The following is a 12,736-nucleotide window of genomic DNA, read 5'->3' as shown; positions in this document are numbered from 1 at the left end:
AGATTCTCTCCTCCTTATCCCAAAGAGATAATAAAAAGAGGAAAGGATCTACTTGTACAGCAATATTTTTAGCAGCTCATTTTGTGGTGGCACAGAATTGGAAATTGAAGGGAGGTTCATCAATTAGGAAATGACTGAATAAATTGTGGTATACTGAATACTGAATAAATTGATGGAATACTATTATGCTATAAGAAATTATAAACAGGCTGTTTTGTTTTCAGAAAAAGCTGGAAAGGATGAACTGGAACAACCTCTAGGAATTGATGCAGAGTGAAGAGAGCAGAACCAGGAGAACATTGTACACAGGGACTGATACACTATGGCACAATCAAATGTAATGGACTTCTCTACTAGCAGCAATGCAATGATCAAGGATAATTCGGAGGGATTTATGAGAAAGAACACTATCCACATCCAGAGGAAGAACTGTGGAAGCAGAAACACAGAAGAAAAACATATGGATCAATGGGGATATGATTGGAGACATAGACTCTAAGCGATCACGCTAGTGCAAATATTAATAGTATGGAAATAGATCTTGATCAGCGACACAAGTAAAACCCAGTGGAGTTGCACATTGGCTATGGGAGGGTGGGTGGGAAGAGGGGAGGGAAAGAATATGAATCATGTAATTATGGAAAAATATTCTAAATTAATTAATTAGATAAAAATTTTCAAATCACAAAAAGAAAAAGGAAAAGCTGGAAAGATCTATGGGAACTGATGCAGAGTGAAACAAGCAGAACTGGGAGAACTTTGTATGCAATAATAGCAATATTGGACAATAATTATCTATGAAAACTTGGCTAGTCTTAGCGCAATGTTCTGGGACAATCCTGAAAGACTTATAATGGGGTATCTTTTTTTAAGCTCTCCCCAAAGCTCTTTTTGTGCTTGTGGCCATTTATTGTATTTCTTTGCTGTTTTTGAAGTAGGTGTTTTTACTTCACTATTTTCTGAGTTTGAGCCAAGATCTTCTCTGTCCTCATAATAGCTATCAATAGTTGGGTTCTTTCTCCTTTGTTTGCTCATTTAAATTTATTGATTGATTGATTTGTTTGTTTATTTATTTATTGGTTTTTAAGGTTTTAGCAACCAGGTCAATAGACTTAATTTTTAGCTTTTTCCTGGAGTTCCAAGGCCCCTATTATGTTGATAGATTTTATTTCAGCTTTCAGGATTTTGTGTGTCTATGAGTCAGTCTGGGGCTGCATTGGTGGAAGAGGAGTGAGAAAGGAATCAGTGTGGGTTTTTTCTCAGTTTATACTTAGTTATTACAGTTTTTATAGTCTAATTACCCCACTTTTCTCTGCTAAAGACCCAGTTGGTGACTGACCTTCAAACAGAGCTCTTGGGCAGTTCTGCTACTTATGATTTTTAGATTTCCTCCATCTTGCTTGGTCTAGCACCCAGGCAAGTGCACACCCACATTACACGGCATGTGCTAGCAAATGACAAATCAGAAACAACTGACTGTCCCCTGGGCTGTCCTAAACCTGTCTCCTGGGTTGTCCTAAGCCAAACTTGAGCCATCATTGGCACATGTGAGACGCAGGAAGTGAGGTAGAGAACAGCCTCTGGAGTTCTTGTCACTTCCTGTGGGGAGGGCTGAGCGCCAGTTCGATCCTGGAACTGGAGCTTGGAGGAGCCCCTCAGACAGCTTTCCTTCAATCGGTCACGTGGGTGAGTGATAAGGACTGACTTCCCTCTTTCCTTTGGCTCTCCAAGGCCTTAAACTCCCACCTTGGCTCAGATGAGCCAGAATGGTATTGAGAAATCTCCTTTCTCTCTCTGTCTCTGTCTGTGTCTCTGTCTCTGTCTCTCTCTGTCTCTCTCTTTCTCTCTGTCTCTGTCTCTGTCTCTCCCTCTCTTAATTTCTTCCTCCTGTTGTAATTAAATCACCATAAACTCTATTCTGACTTGAGTGTTTCATTTAGGATTTTATAAATAAAATCCTTGGTGACCAATAATTATTATATTCAGTCTCGACCATAATTTTAACCTTTACATACTACAACTGCAAGCAACCAGTACACCTCCTCCTGTGGCAACCACCAGGGACTCCACTCTCCTGGGAGTGACCACAGCTAAAGGGGTCCAGATCCTCAGCAACCACATTGACCAATTTGAACTCCCTTCTCATCTCTTCCATTATTGCAGCCCTAGACTGAGGAAGAGTCCAGTTTTCTTTTTTTGTTTTGCTTTGTGCCTCCAAAGTACTTCCTTAGCAATGAGACTTGAGTTCCTATCCTTAGGACTTGGTGGCCCAAGAAGTCTGAAGTGTCCTCTTCTTCAGGTTCCAGCTGTGGGCTTGCCAGAGTCTCCAGAACCAAAGCCACCACAAGCATAACTGTCCCCAGGACTTCCCCTAGCTGATTGAGATTCTAGTGGTGTCTTCTGGGCTGTAGGATCCCCTGGCTCAGCAAACAAAGTGAGGTGGCTCACCGGGGAAATTAGAGACCTTTCTTTCTCCCTTCTTGTCTTTCCCTTTTCAGATTCACTCTGGACTCCTATCTGTTTTTGCTGTTTTTACTGTTGATTTTGGGTTTTGTGGGAGGTTTTAGGAGGGTGAGAAAGCCTCCCACCCTACTCAGCCATCTTCCCACAATCTGGTAAATAAATTCAACCACCAGGTCTTTAAAAAAAAGTTTAGAGACCAATTCTCCAGATAAGCAATGGTTTCTGAGGTAACCTAATGTTTTAGTTTCCCTTACTGTTTAATCACTTAGAACTACTTCATTTTGCCTCAGCAACCTTTCAGTAGTAATCATTAATTAGCCCAAAGGCAATCTTCACAGTTCAGCCAAGTAAATAGCATCCAATCACTTGCTAAGTGCTGGGGTGGAAAGTAACTACTTAGGTGGAAAGTCCTAAGTGACAATGGTACTAGATGGTCAGCCATTTCTGGCCAAAGAAATAAGACTGGATAATACCTCTTAGGGCCTGAAAGAGAACTTAGTACAACTTTGATCAGAAGATAAACCTGATAACCAGTTACACTTTGTTAATTTTATAACCAGATATATTGTATCTAGCAGCTGCCTCTCACCTGCTCTGCCACAGAGTTTACTAATAAACTCTTTGTGAATAGGGCGAGTTAGAGTGACTTTATAAAATTTCAAAACCTCAGCATTAGGAGTTGAAGCTTTTCATCAGACAGGCTATTTAATTCTTTAAAAATGAGGGGGTTTTACTAGGAAAGTGAGAGATGCTATGCTTTAGAAGGGAAAGATAATGAATATTATACAATGTTTGAGCAAAAAGACTTTTTAAGACCACTGGTCCATGATCTTTCATTTAACAGATAAAAACACAGCCCATAGAAACAAGATGATTTATCTAAGCTTTTGTGTTTTCTTTCCTTCTTTCCTCTCTCCTGTCTGTTTCTTCTGTCTTTTCTTTCTTTTTTGCTTCTTTCTTTCTTTCTTTCTTTCTTTCTTTCTTTCTTTCTTTCTTTCTTTCTTTCTTTCTGTTAGGAAACTTCAGCTATCAGGGAAATTCTTCAACTTATTTTAGAGGGTTGTCTAAGACACTGAAAATAAAATTTATTCTTCTTGTGATGCCACTAGTAGGTGTTCAAGGCATACTCATTGTCTGTTAAGTCTTGGATTTTAAGAAGCAGATCTGGAGTTCAAATCAAGTTCAAATTCTGACTCTAGATTCAGCGCTCTTTCCAGTCTATCACATACCCTGGCATAGCAGAGGCATCAATAGCAAAAGTTGGTCATGAGCATTTCTTCTACTATAGGATTGCAAAGTAACCAGATAAGAAGTCTAAGGGGTACTATGGGTTATTTTTCCAGGGGCAGAAGTATTGGATAGCTTTGTAGGGCTCCTTAACCATGAGTACTCTGATTTATTTGATCACATCTGGTTTGCTGTGATATATTTGATTGTATCTGTCTTGTGGTTTCTGTGAATCATCTTGTTTATATGTAGTACATGTTCCACACTTATTCTTCCAACTCCCACACATACTGGAAGGCGGGGTACCTAGACTTACAACTAGGATACTGCTCCCTTCAGAGCTCTAAAGGCAGCCTTGGCATGTTGGAATTGCCTTTCTTTCTTTTTTAAAACCCTTACCTTCTGTCTTAGAATCAATACTAAGTATTGGTTCCAAGGCAGAAAAGTGGTCAAGGCTAGATAACTGGGGTTAAGTGACTTGTTCAGAGTCACACAGCTAGGAAGTATCTGAAGCCAGATTAGAATTCAAGACATTTCCTCTTTAGGTCTAGCTATCTGTCCACTTAGCTACCTAGCTGCCCCTGCCCGGGGAGTTTAAATGATTTGCCCAAGATTACAAAAGGTAAGCATCAACAGAAGCAAGATTTGAACTCTCTTCCTCTAATTCCAGGAATAGTGTTCTTTTCATTCATCACAAAGATCACAAAGCCTAGTTCTGGAAGCAGAGCCACTTTTTCCCCACCAGTCATGTTGTAATCTCTGAAAAGGGGTGGGCTTTTCCTACACATATTAGAGACAACCCTTTTCCTGTTCAAGAAAATAAAGCTGGCATATCATCTTTGGAGCTGCTACCTTATCCCAATCTAAATGGAGATTGGGAAGATCTCACTTCCATCTCTGAGTCTCTTGAAGCTTTGGTCAGCTATACAAATTATGCTTTTACAAATCTCAATTTCCTCATTTGAAAAATGACAGGATTTGACTAGATGATATCTAAAATTGCTTCCAACTCAAATACTCTTAATTCTATGGCTTTGCAGTCAGGAAATGTCAATTAATTTGGACAGTTTATTATTTTAATATAATTTAAGGAAGCAAATGTGTTGAAGAATCATTTAATATATTTTGGAACAAATCTAAATTATGGCAAGGGGTTCTTTGGAGTGCCTTTCAATTATACTGTACAGTGGATGATATATATTACCTATTCAGAAAGCTGGCCCTAATGCTGATATGCAGGACTCCGCTAATTCAAAAGTAATAGAATCCATGATGGGGAGCAGAGAGGGGAGCGTATTTTCTTAACCTGGATTTTGTCCTTTCCTCTCATCAGTTATTTCCTTTTAAGCTCTCCAGGTTCTGAGACCACTGAATGCCAGGATTCCACGACTGCCGGGAAGTCCAAAAGAGAAGAGCTCAGAAAGCTGCCTTGAAGAGTCATTTTGTACCTAATACCTCAAAAGGCAAATTGTCACACCAACTTTTAAGACACACAATTCAGAAGAGCACAACCAAAGACAGAAGACAAAAAGCCCAAGTAAACTACAGAGAGTTCTCATCCATCCTTTTCTCCTTCCTTTTGACACACCCAGCTCAATAGGTACATTATAAGGGTCAGTTTAAGAGCATTAACTCAGAGGCCTGGACATTCCCTGTTTTTAATGTGCCCCTTGGCAGCCTGGGAGTGAGAGTGGAACTGATGCCCATTGTAGACTTTTTGGAAAGAAGTGATATATATCATCATGCTCCCACAGCTAAACCACTAGCCTTTTTCTGATTATGGCAAGAAAGAAAAAAACTATTCAGTAACCCCAGGCAAGTTGGTGTATTTCCCCAATGACTTTCATATAACAAAGGTTGTTCTGAAATAGTGGCTTCCACGAATATTTCCCAACGGGCACATCCAAATTTATATAGAGTAGTGAGAGAGAGGAGATATGGGACGCAACTTATTAGAATCTTGAAAATGAAAGCAGAATATGTATTTGGTTTCAATCTATAATCTAGAAGTTTTTGATACAGTATTTTATTCTTATTCTGTAACTGATGGTTTTTATTATCCTTATTCCCTCTCTCCTCTCCCGGACACAATCATTAATTGGCCTAAACCCTCCACACTGTAGAGGTATATGAGAAAGAGGAAAAGTCTGTTAAGCTCAAAGAATTAAAAGGCTAAAAATAGACTTAGAGATCCTCTAGTTCAATCCCTTGTAAGGATATGTTCTCTTCAGGACCTTTAACCCTGAAAAGTCTATTTAGGACATAGTGTGTGATGGATGAGACTACCAAAGTATGGACTTTGGTTTGACAGGAGCTATTTGGTGAGAGGCTGGCCATTAACCCTCATGGGAAAAAAGATGTTGAAAGACTCAAGTGGGAGAGTAAGAGAGCCAGAGAACAAGAAAAGATGGGGGGGGGGCAAGGGGGTAAGTGAGAAGAGAAGGATTGACACAGTGCCAGTAAACAAACATATTTCCTTAATTCCTGCTGTGAACAGAATATCCCCACTCTGCCCTTGAAGCACTTTGCAGATATGGAAACTTCAGCACTGCAATACTAGAAAAACAGCATTTCTCTGAGATTTCACTGAAACTAACCGAGAAATAAGGTCATCTTTCAGGCATAACAACTTTAGCATTCATCCTCCTGACAAGCTAGCATGGGAACTGGGAAACTTAGATTTGTACCCTTTGGGGCTGTCAGTGGGGGAGAAGGTTGTTTAGGTAAAAAGGTGCTCAGAATGCTTTCTGCTTGACTTCCCCCTTTGTTGTGTTTTAAGTAAATATTCTTTCATCATATTATTTCATACTATTAAATTCTCACTGACCGCTGAGAGGTTTGGAAGAAAATGGGGCTTGAAAAAGTATCACAGATCACAAAACAGATTTAGATCATGATGGGCCTTAGAGATCTCAGCCAAAAACTTCTTATAGATGAGCAAATACAAAGAAATTCTAGTGGCAGTTAGAATTTGAACTCCACATCCAGATGCAAAACAAAATTCATGAAACTTTACGTAAGTACGGGAGCACCATATCTCATTTTACAGATTTAAATCCTCAGGATGGGAACTGATTTTACTAAGTTCACACAGATAGCAAGTAGAGTATGGGGATGGCCAAGTTATAAACAGAGAGAGCTGTCCCAGAAAGCTGTGCCAAGATGCTGTTGTTCATTATTTTTCTATGAACATATTTAAAAAAAACAAACCTTCATTTTAACATAAATAATAAAGTTAGAGAAACTAATGTAGACATTTGATGGAAAAACTCAAAGCTCTTATATATTTAATAAAGTCCTACTACTTAAAAATAATGGGAAAGCTTAAGAAAGAAGAGAGTACAGAAGAAATGATAATGAGATACAAGGCTTCTTCTCTATGACCTCCTAGTGGTCATTTTCACCGTTCATCATTTATAATTCCTTTTTCTTGTACAAAGTCAAGTACCCCTGGTAAGGGTTCACACTGAAAGTGCCAGTTGTGACTGTCAGCTCTGGGATCTATGCCTGTGTCAAGTAGCTACCAGAGGCCCAGGCCTTTCTCTCCCTTCACACATATTCCTACCTTGGATCAGGGGCTTAATGTCTCTCTGCATGGCTCTTTATTTCCAACGGGAGGGTTAGCATTTGCCAAAGAGTATGATCTCTCGTGTGCCCACCAGGTGGCAGCCCACTCAAGCTAGAGAGCCACAGATGCTGCCCGCTGGAATGAAAGTCAGAAATGATATTAAGTAGAGCAGGGCTCCATCCCCATGGAGGAAATGTTATAAGACGTCCCATGGATGGCTGAAAGAAACCATGGATATAAGCAAACACTTGCTGATGCCATATATAATGGGATTTTCTGGACCCTAAACACACAGTAAGCCATTAGCAACATTAAAAAGAGCAATAAGAAAGTCCATGGTGCATTACTTTACAGCAGTGTACAGTAGTCCTTCTTTCCTTCAGGGGATACATTCTAAGACCCTAGTGAGTGGCTGCCTGAAACCTGCAGACAGGTCTTGCTTTAACTTTACTATGTACTCTCTCTTCCCCATTCCTGAACCTCCGCTAGGCTCTCTGTGGCCTCTCACCACTCCACCTGCACTCCACACCCCCACCAAACTCTTTAAAAACCCTCCAAGTTAAAGCACAAGAATTGGCATGCAGAGAGACCTCTGCTGCTAAGCAGACTGCTGCAGCTCACAAGAGAACCTCTCTAGGAGAGAGGGAAGACTTGCCACATTCCACTCACCCTACCTGCCAGCCCACTGGGATATCTTTTTTCTGCCTGTCTGCACTTGGTTGGCTCTCCATGTATCCTTGAAGAGTATGTGTGTAGAGAGGCTCTCCCTCATCCTGGGGCAGCCCTGTTTCTGCTTCTCTCCTCCTGGAATGACCTTGGGTAACTGAAATGGCAAAAAATGAAACCAGGGATATGGGGGAATAAGAATTACATCTCTTTTCCTTGACAAAATATCCCTCTTCATTATAGGGCACAGGCAATCAACATACTGCAGTCAAATTTTCTTTAACTGTTGCTCCTGTGTCTGTTTTGCCTGTAGTTTTAAAGAATATCAATTTGAAAAGAAAAGAAAAATCCCCAGAAGAGGTTTCCAAAGCATCATAAAGTATTATTACAAATCCTTGAGAGTTTCTTGAAAAGTAGAGTTATTTGCTCATGGCCTAACAAATCAAGAGAGCCCTTCAAGGACATTTTGGGGAAACAAGTATTATTTAAAAGAGATGCTGCCATATCTCCATGGCAGAGAAGGAAGACTGGTGAGAAAGTAGATAACCAGAAAGCTGCTTCTGGGGAAATGATAGATCTTTTCTTTTTCATTACTACTCAAACTAGCCTTCAAGGTAGGTGATTTAACAAACTGAGGTCTATGAGAATTCTTTCCCTGACTGATTAATGAAGCAATGGGGCATCACTAGAGAAGAGGAAGATTTCATTTCCCTTGAATGATGTGTACAGGAATCATTTGAACATTGCTGCCATGAAAATAGTGTAATGATAAAAAAAAAAACACAAAGCAGTGATAAAGGTATTCATGTTTCCTGGGGCCTCTGTTTTTAAAAATTGGTCTAATCTAGCATTTTGAGCATACCCAGTTTAACTAACAGATGGATGGGGTAGCCCTCTTTGATAGATCACTTTCATCTTTAAGACTGGTGATATCACATTCAGAGGAATAACTGTGGGAGTAGAAACACAGAAGAAAAACAACTACTTGATCACATGGGTTAATGGGGATATGACTGGGGATGTAGACTCTAAATGAACACCCTAGTGCAAATATCAATAATATGGAAATAGGTCTTGATCAATGACACATGTAAAACCCAGTAGAATTGTATGTCAGCTGCAGGGAGGAGGGTTGGGGGATGGTAGGGAAAGAATGTGGATCTTGTAACCATGGAAAAATATTCTAAATTAATTAAATAAATAAAAATTTCCAAATTAAGAAAGAAAAAGACTGGTGAGATCAAAGTGTTCTCTCTCTTTCCACCATCTTTTTGGTTGCACTTCCCTACCTACAATCCTCCAAGGTTGTAATGGCTCAAACTCCCAGGTCCAGTCATCTCCCAGTACCTCTAGCTGAGGTCAAATAATACAGAATGGAAACAAATACTTCCGGGCCCATTTCTTGGAGCCTGGGTATAAGAGAGGTCATCAGGGGAAGGGAAGGGAAGTCCTTCCACTCTTCACAGTTCAGTTCATGGTGCCCATACTGGGCACTATAAAAAGAGCTATCAAACATATTTTGGTACAGGTAGATACTTTTCTCTTATCTCTGATTTCTTTGGGATGCAAACTCAGTTGTGGTATTGTTAGGTCAAAGGATATGCATGATTTTGTGACCTTTTGAACCTGGTTGCATATTGCTCTCCAGAATAGTAGAATCACAGGTCCACCAACAGCATATTAGTGTATGAATTTCCAACCTTCCCTTCAAAATTTATCCTTTTCCTTTTTCATCATGTTAGTCAATTTGATAAATATGAGTTGGTGTCTCAAAGTTGTTTTAATTTGCTAATCAATAATGATTTGGAGTATTTTTTTCATATGACTATTCTTATTAGATTCTTAAAACAATCAAAAAGGGCAAATGTTATACATATCATAAGTCTTAAAGATGAAGAAAAGGAGACTTAAAAAGCTAAATGACTTCCATCTGCAATAGCTAGAAAGTGTCAAAGTAAGTTTTGCTGCATTTGAAAACCTCTTTTTGGAGGGATCACTTAAGTTACTAAGAAATTCTTTAAATGTGCCAAGCTCATCACAGAAAAGCTCTTAAAAATAAATATGCTAATGATATCTGGGAATAGGATGCTCCTGCCTCCAGATTTTGTTGTAATGAAAGAGCAGCTGTGAATCAGCCATAATAAAGGGCAAAGGGGATGGAGGTCAAAGTAAAGATGTGTACAAAATCTATCTCTCATACTAAACTCCAACCAACCCACAATTGTCTTGAACTAAGCAAGACATCTGAGAGTAATCAGACACCACAATAATCTTTCTATTGTGCTGGGAAGAATGCATGGTAGATGAGGAAGTGGCGCCTTTGACCTGCTGAGGAAAAGGTCCCAAATACTATACCTATAGAAGGAAGAAGATGATGAGATCTCAAGACAGGTATATTTTTCTAAAGGACAGGAGCTGCTCTTGATCACAGAAGGTCTAAAAGAGAAAGAAAAGGGACAACACTCTTGAAAAGCTGTCATCTCCTGATGAGAAATAAATGAGTCAAATGAAAATGAGACTGTTGCTCCCCCATCTTTCCTTCTTAGATACTTGGTGAGTCACTTTATAGCTTAGAACATTAGTAACATTTGGAAAGAATATTGCAAACATTAAAGTGTTGTAGAAATGGATCAGCAAAGGCTGATCAGTGGATAGAGAGCCAGTTCCTAGAGATGGGAGATCCTGGGTTTAAATCTGGTCTCAGACATTTCCTAGCTGTGTGACCCTGGGCAAGTCACTTAATGCCAATTACCTAGCCCTTTCTGACCTTCTGTCTTGGAACCCATAATTAGTAATCATTCTAAGACATAAAACAAAGATATTTTTAAAGAACAACCCTTCCTTCCGTCTTGGAATCAATACTGTGTATTGGTTCCAAGGCAGAAGAGTGGTAAGAGCTAGTAGGCAATGGGAGTCAAGTGACTTGCCCAGGGTCACACAGCTAGGAAGTGTCTGAGGTCAAATTTGAACCCAAGACCTCCCATCAATGGACCCGGCTCTCAATCCAATGAGCCACCTATGTGCCCCCCAAAGGTATTTTTTTAAGTGCTATAGAAATGTGATTTGTTAACACTTATTTCCACTATCTAAAAAGTAGGGATAATTTGCCTGAGCAACAACCACTGTTCTTAGTTCTTCCCTCTGAGATCAAAAAGAACACTTCTATGCCCAGTTTTCCATGGCAGCCTTTAAAACTTTGAGGACAGCTATAAATACCTCCTTCTGTTTTCTTTTCTCCATTGGCCTATAAATGCCCATTTCCTTCAAACGATCATTATAAACATGGTTTTGAGTCATTGCCATTCATTAACATTAAATCCTTCATAGCATTTGTCATAAAAATTCTTTCTCCCACTCGCAGCAAAGACCTTGGAAGGTCCTAGCACTGGATTGAACCTAATAAGATGAAATTCAGTAGTGTTAAATGCAAGGTATTAACTTAGTTTTCAAAAAGAAACTTGATTTGACAAGATAAGTGAAATATGATTAAATAGCACTTTTTCTGAAGATCTCAGGATTTTGATGTATTGTAAGCTTGCTAAAAGTCAACATTATGATGTAACAGTCTAAAATATTTATAAAATAGCTAGTATTTATAGAACATTTCAAGGTTTACAAAGCATTTTATATATATTATCTTACTTCCTTGTAACAATACTGGAAACTATCTTTCATTGTTATTATTCCTATCTTACAGATGAGGAAATCAAGACTGACAGATGTTAAGTGACTTGTTCAAGGTCACATTGCTAGTTAGGGTCCAAGACAGAATTCAGATTCAAATTTCCCTTATTTCAACTTCAGTGATCTATCCTAATCTGATATTCAACTTCCTGATAATTTCAAGGATAATTTCCAGAAAAAAAGATGAGAGTTCTTTGGTACTCTGCCATGACCTGCTCATCCTGCATCATTCTGTTCATTCCTGTGGGCCACAATTTTAAAAGTACATTAGACATTTGGAAAGTGTCCAAAGGAGAAAAATAAAAATTGATCATAGGATCAATAATTACAGATTTATATCTGGAAGGGATCTAAGGGACTATTTCCAACCTGAAATTAAGTGACTTACCAAAGATCATACAAAAAATAAGTTACAGAGATAAAATTAGAACCCAGGCTCTGTCTTTAAAGCCAATGTTCCTTCCATTGTGAAAGGTCTTGAGGCCATGTCCCAGAAAGGCTGGTTGAAGAAGCTAATACTAAGGAGCCTGAAGAAGAGAAGTCTCCAGAGAGTCATGCTAGTTAAAGTATCTGAAAGACTGTCACAGAGAAAAGAGATTAGACTTGTACTGTTTGGTCTCAGAGGGCAGAGCCAAGAACAGTTTGATGAAAGTTACAAAGTTAATGCAGGCTTAACATAGGAAAATAACTTGGTAAAAACTAGAATAGTTCTGAAATAGAATGGCCTGCCTTAGGAGGTGGGAGATACTCTCAGACTAGAGGACTTCAAAAGGAGATGCTAGAAGACCATTCGTGAGGTACAGTAACATAAAAATTCCTTTTTAGGCAAAGGTTGGACTAAATAGCCACTAAGGTACCTTCCACCTCTGAAATTCTATAATTCTATTAACTTTCTTTAGGCTTCCACTACTCTTTTCTCTCCTCCATTATGACCAATCTACAGAGTTATAGGAACACAAGCTCCAAAAGTACAAAATGTCTTGATTAGATTGAGTTTGGGGAGAGAAGATAGATCTCAAGATAGCTAAAGGTGTCTTTTTTTCCTTGTTTAGATATTTTTCTTGCATGAAACAGAACCAATTCTTTATTTGAAGTTCAACCCATTCAGAAACCAGGGAATATTGAGAC

The 12,736-nt window shown here is 39.0% G+C and overlaps 1 protein-coding gene across 1 annotated transcript in view; it reads left to right on the top strand.

The window, feature by feature from the left end:
* The first annotated feature begins 12,151 nt into the window (after nucleotides 1–12,151).
* The window catches only part of UCN3 (urocortin 3), a 52,617-nt gene continuing 52,032 nt past the window's right edge, over nucleotides 12,152–12,736 (top strand). Inside the window, exon 1 of the mRNA XM_007503866.2 lies at nucleotides 12,152–12,405. The gene's annotated coding sequence lies outside the window, so the exon portion shown is untranslated. The remainder of the gene's footprint in view (nucleotides 12,406–12,736) is intronic.

Source organism: Monodelphis domestica, chromosome 5 (assembly GCF_027887165.1).
Source record: "Monodelphis domestica isolate mMonDom1 chromosome 5, mMonDom1.pri, whole genome shotgun sequence".
Classification (NCBI taxonomy): domain Eukaryota; kingdom Metazoa; phylum Chordata; class Mammalia; order Didelphimorphia; family Didelphidae; genus Monodelphis; species Monodelphis domestica.
Note: the sequence above shows the minus strand (reverse complement) of the source record. Positions and strands in the feature narration are given on the sequence as shown.